This window comes from Balaenoptera musculus, unplaced genomic scaffold (genome assembly GCF_009873245.2).
Source record: "Balaenoptera musculus isolate JJ_BM4_2016_0621 unplaced genomic scaffold, mBalMus1.pri.v3 scaffold_94_arrow_ctg1, whole genome shotgun sequence".
NCBI lineage: Eukaryota > Metazoa > Chordata > Mammalia > Artiodactyla > Balaenopteridae > Balaenoptera > Balaenoptera musculus.
Window position 1 is genome coordinate 41,415 of NW_023503272.1, and position 6,000 is coordinate 47,414.

A 6,000-nucleotide genomic window follows, 5' to 3' on the forward strand; every position below is an offset into this window, starting at 1 on the left:
TAGCAAGGACTCAGCCAATGAAAAGCCATGTACTCTTTGCTTACTATAGCCATCCCAACTACCTCTTCCTCTACATAAAAGTGTTGTCCTTCCCTTGCCATTTGGAGGACTTGCACATGGCTCACCATGGTTGCAGACTCCAAATTGCAATTTTCTGCTGATTGAAATAAATGTATCTTTACCGGGGAAATATCTGGCAGTCTATTTTTTTCAGGTCAATGTTTCGGTGGCCCATACAGGGACCAGAGAAGACTCCCAATGGCTCCAGCGCTGGTGAGCAAACAGGTGTGGTACTCAAAATTGAGCCCATTGTCACTCACTGCTTTTCTTGCCCACCCTAGAATTTGAAAGTATGTGTTTATCTTGTATCGGAGCTCACATTCTCTTTACATTTGAATCTCTCCAGGCTTTATTCAGAATCTTTTGAAAGGTTTTGTACTTCTGGTTAAAGCCTTGTTATGTATGTGAATACTCATTTTGCACAATGGTCTGATTTTGAGATCAGATTATTTCACTGAAACTGGCTAGCCTTTGGCACATTTCCTTTGGAATAGGGGCTGCTTCTCTTAAAGCTGGCTAGCCTTTGACTCATTCTTTTAGGAACAGGGTTTCTTTCTCCAAAATGATGCTGGGATTTTCAGACTTCAGCCTACTTCTTTGGAAGGGCTGCTCTCTGGAGACTGGATTAAAAAAAAAAAGACTATGGTCTGGCTTCTCCAGGAGCAAGCTGTCATTTTAGGACTGGCTGGGATTAGTTTGCAAGCTGTTTTGAGTTGTTTGTGCTGTAAGCTATTTAAGCTGTTTGAAAATGTTTTTTACTATAGAAAAAAAACTTCTAGGAAATGGGATCCCAGTTATCTAAGTATTTTGAGGGTGTCAGCCTACAAGGACTCTGGCCAATTTTATGTTTAAAAACCACAGTCATACTTCATGCGCATTTCTATCTAAATGGACCAACCTCACCAAAATCAATTTAGGATATAAATGGCCATTGTGGAAAATTTTTGAAATCCCCAAGCTTAATTTTCTTAAAATTTATTTGTACTAAAATAGCTCAAAACTTTCCAGAACTGAGTGGAACTCTTATTTTGCTTTGTATTTTGAGGTTTCCCAATGTTATTAGGAGTCTAAAATTGCCTCTCTGCAAAACAGATTTTAAGATTCACTGAGGCAAACAAATGATAAAGAAAAATAAAATGGCTCCTTCAAGCCTCAGGCTCTTCTTTTTTGGCTTCTTTGTCTCAGGCACTATCTCCAGCACCATCTTTTCTCTCTCCCTCAGCTCCTTGTGACCAGACTCTGCCTCTGGCACCATCTTCCTCCTTCTCTTCTATGCTGCCTAGGCTTCCACTATACCCTCAATTCCCCCATACTAATTCTCTCATCTAACTTGCACTTTTCTTTGAAATTCTCCCCACTCTTCCTCTCAATTTGTCAAATCCTGTCCCTGTAAAGTAGGCCTTCTGAGGATCCAGAGGATAAAATCCTAATTTCTTATACTCCCTGGACTGAAGCTGGTGTGAGCCATAGTGAAATATTTTCCCAAAGTAACTGAAGATGCTCACATATTTGCTGAGCAATTTGCTATAATAATTTAAACTTATCAACCTGGTTTCTCTGACTTATATCATCTAGCTCATATACTTGTCAGGCCAAGCCCAGTATAGATGAAAACAACTAATGGGGAAAAGCCAGGAAGGTCTCTAGAATTGTAACTGGGAGACAAGCTCACTAACTTATTATACAATTAGGCTCAGGCAATCACTAGGTGATTTCATTCAGCGATTCCTAGGACTTTTCCAAAGCTTGCTGATTGGAACAAAATTCAAACTTGCACACAGAAATATTATAAACCTGTTCATAAATATTACAATCAACTTCAGATTGTTTTTAAAGAAAATTCTGGTCATCCTTCAGATGTTGATTCCACCTGGGTAGTTTTTAACTTGATATTTATTAATTGGCTGAACTGGGACCTTTCCCTTCTAGTAAAAAGGACCAGGATGGAATGGGAAACTATGTCCACTCCAGATTTGGTTAACCTGACAAATCAGCTCTCTCCCACTTGGGATGAGTCACCTCAAAGGAAGACCACCAAAATTCTTAATCTTCAATTTCAGCAAATGAAGGCTCCTAAACAAAAACAAAACCCTCCTAGTTTTTACTATTATTGCAAGTAGCCAGGACACTGGAATAGAAACTGTTACAAATTTAAGGGCTTTAGGCATCTTCAGCCCTCTAACCAGCCTTTCCAACATCCTCCCAATTCTCAGTATGGAGCTTTGAGGAACTATAGCAGCTCTTCTCAATCTTCCCTCTTAATCAGTTTGGAGAAATATTTTTTCCAGATTGGAGATGAAATTTTTCTAGTCCTAATTGATACTGGAGCCACACTCTCAGGGCTTCACCCCACTGTTATAAAACAGCCCCTGTCTTGGAATACTAAGACAGCTCAAATAGTGGGGATCTGTACTAAACATCAAGAGTTTCCTGTCTCTGAACTTATTCCCTTTTGTTTAGGCCCTTTGAGAGATACACACCATTTTCTCCTTAGTTCCTCCACCTCTGTCCGTTTATTACGCTGAGACTTCTTAGAGAATTACCATACCAGAATTTCTTTCTCCCAAAAGAGAGGAATATTTCTAAAATTGTACAGTAGTCATCAAAGTAACCAACTAGGTGAATTAAATAACCCTTTGACATATTGTATTTGTTCCAGCTCTGTTGGTACTAGAGCAGATTCTGGAAACACTGATCATTTGTCCCTATTGAATCAGCTACCATTTTCCTTATGGACAAAATCTCCAACTGATGTTGGCAAAATTCACAGCACAACTCCCATCAAAATTCAGATAGATCCCTTAAAACCTTTTCCCAGAATTAATTAATATCCTATAAGTAAGGAAGTCCTTCAAGACATAAAGCCCATAATAGAAGATTACAAGGCTCAAGGCCTCATTATCCCTTTTACTAGCTAGCCCCTGTAGCATTCCCATTGTACTGGTGAGAAAACCTAAGAACTGAGTGTGGAGGTTTGCTCAGGACCTCTAAGCAATACACAACATTGTTATCCATCGACACTCTGTCATTCCTAACCTCATAGGTTATTAACCTCCATTCCAACCAGAAGCAAATTCTTTACTGTAATTGATATGTACCATGCATTCTTTAGTATTTCAGTTGATAAAGCTAGCCAATACCATTTTGCCTTCACTCAGGAAGAAAAACAATTCACCAGGACAGTAATGCCTCAGGGTTATACTGAGGGTGCTTCTTATTTCTTGCAAATCCTGAAGGCTTATCTGGATGACAAAGTTCTCCAGAGGTTTTACTTTGTTGCAATATGTGAATGATTTGCTTCTTTGCTCTTCTTCTCAAGCCTTCTCACAGAAAGGCGGAGTCCACTTGCTATAGCTTATAGCCTTAAAGGGACATAAGTTTGCCAAAAAAAAATCACAGTTTACCCAAACCTAGGTTTGATATTTAGGGTATCTGGTATCAGAACAAAGGCAACACCTAGATCCAGATAGACTTCATCATGTCCTAAGTTTCCCAAAATGCAAAACTAAGCACCAACTGCTAGGTTTTCTTGGGCTAGTTGATGAATACCAAAATTGTATTCCAAATTTCTCTTTTATGGCCGAACATCTATATATTTTACTCCACAATAACAACCCGACACAATTTTATGGGGAGAACTGGATGACGTAACCTTCAAGGTCTTAAAGGAGAATTTGAGGGACACACTTGCCCTTGGGCATCCCAATTATCAGATTCCTTTTTCCTTTTTGTATATGAAAAAAAGGGAATGGCCTTGGGTTACTCACCCCAAAACATGCAAGCCACCATTGTCCCATAGGTTACTATAGCCAGTAACTTGACCCTGTGACACCTCTTGCCTTACAGCTGTTGACCTGAAACAAGTAGACTGCCAGTTATTTCTCCAGCAAAGATGGGTTTATTCAGGATCAGCAGATAATTGCAATTTGGGGTCTGCAAACATGGCAAGCCCCTTGCAAACCTCTGCACAACAAAGGAAGCAGAATGCTTTTATAGGGAAGAAAAGGAAGTTGGGAGGGCTATAATAAACAAAACATCTATGGCTTTTCATTGGCTCAGTCCTTGCCAGAAAAGGAGTCTTTCTTCTTCCTGTTTGGCTCTGCTGTCATCTCAGGGTAGGAGAGTTTACCCTCTGGTCTCCCAAATTTATTTGAGGTTTCTGTTTATTAATTTTTTACAGAGTCATTATGGGCACTGATGTTTGGGTTAAGGCCACCAAGAAAATCCTTGTAGGATCTTCTTTAACCATTTGTGTACCTCTGGATCCAGTTCCTTGTCAGAAATGGTCTTGTCCTTTATACTGGGGACACAAACCACCAAGCATGTACTGTAGAAATTAAATCTTTACCACACTTTTGCCCTCCATTTTTCTTTTTACTTACAAATATAATAATACACATCGATTGATTGAGTCATTCATTCGACAAAAGTTATTGAGCACCTAATATGTTCCATGTATAGTGCTAGACACTAGAGATACAGTAGTGAGCAAGAGAGACATGGGCCTTACCCTCAAAGGGCTTAGAGATTAGTGGGGGATAGAGGAATAAAATATACTTATATTCAATTGTAATTACAAATTATGAAAATATTTATATAGGAGGAGTACAGTGTGCTGTGAAGGAGTGTAACAAGGGAGATTAATTTAAACGTGGGGGTCAAGGGAGGCCTCTGTGTTTTAGTCACTTTGAAACTGAGAATGAGAATAAAAATAAATTAAGTGTGTGAACATTTGCTAGAAGAGCATTACAGCCAAGGGCCTTGAGGTGGGAGTCAGCTTCAAGAGTTCAAAGAAGAGCTGAAATAGTATAGGCCAGGAAGAGAAAGTGATAGGAAATTAGTTCCTAGAAGAAGTCAAAAGCCAAATCATGAAGAGTCTTTTGACTATAGTGAAGAGCTTGGTTTGTGTTACACATATGATAGGAATCCACTGGTGGCTTCTAAGCAACAGTTTTACATGACCTGATTCATATTTTTAGAAAAAGTCATTCTGAGGTCTCAATGAAGGATGGGTTCTAGGGATTAAGAGTGTAGTGAGGAGTCCATTAAGAAGGTTATAGTAAAACAATTTAGAAAATGCATAAAAGCACAGAAAAGAAAAGAAAATTATAGATAACCACTATTATGACTCTGGTGTGTTTTCTTTCCCTTACTTATTCAAACAAAAATGAAATTGTAATGTGCACATTGTTTTGCAACCAGCCTTTTGCATTAATGTTCTGAAGCCAATTTTAATAGAGCTTTCTGGAAAGAGCAAAGGAAGAGGATAGGTATTTCCTACTTCCCATTTTAACTGGACTTGTGTCTGGTGCCTGTTCACATCTTACTAGCTGTCCCCTGACTATGGTACTGCTTTGCATTGTCCATGTGTCCAGATAAGTGAAGGATAAATGAAGGAGCCTGGATGTAGTATCAGCAGCCATAAAGCATACCATCTTTTAATCTTTGCTTCTTTGAAATTGTAACCTCCTGTATCCTTCACTTATCTACCCCAGACACTTTGTGCGTTACTCTTCCCCCATGCCCCACACACTTGCATCAGTGTCCCTGGACTTTTCTCAGAAAGTCTGATATTCCTTCTTAGAGCCACTGCATGGCAGAACTAGAAAGGACCTCAAATATCATAAAATCCAACCCTCTCATTTGGCAGAAGAAGAAATTGAGTCCCAAAAAAGGCTAATAATTTGTGTGAGGTTACAGCAAATGAGCAGAAGAGTGCAGACTAGAACTTGGGTGCCCTAACTGCCAAGCCAGTGCTCTTTCCTCTACAACAGCAAAAATTTATTTCATAATTATCAGTAAATCCAGCCACCAGTACATGTTTATCAGTAACAGACTCAGGGTCAGAGAGAAAACAGAAACAGAACAGAACCCAGACCTGAAGGACAAAACAATCTGAGTTCTCACTGGCTCAAAGTTAGGGAGCACTGGTGAATTGGT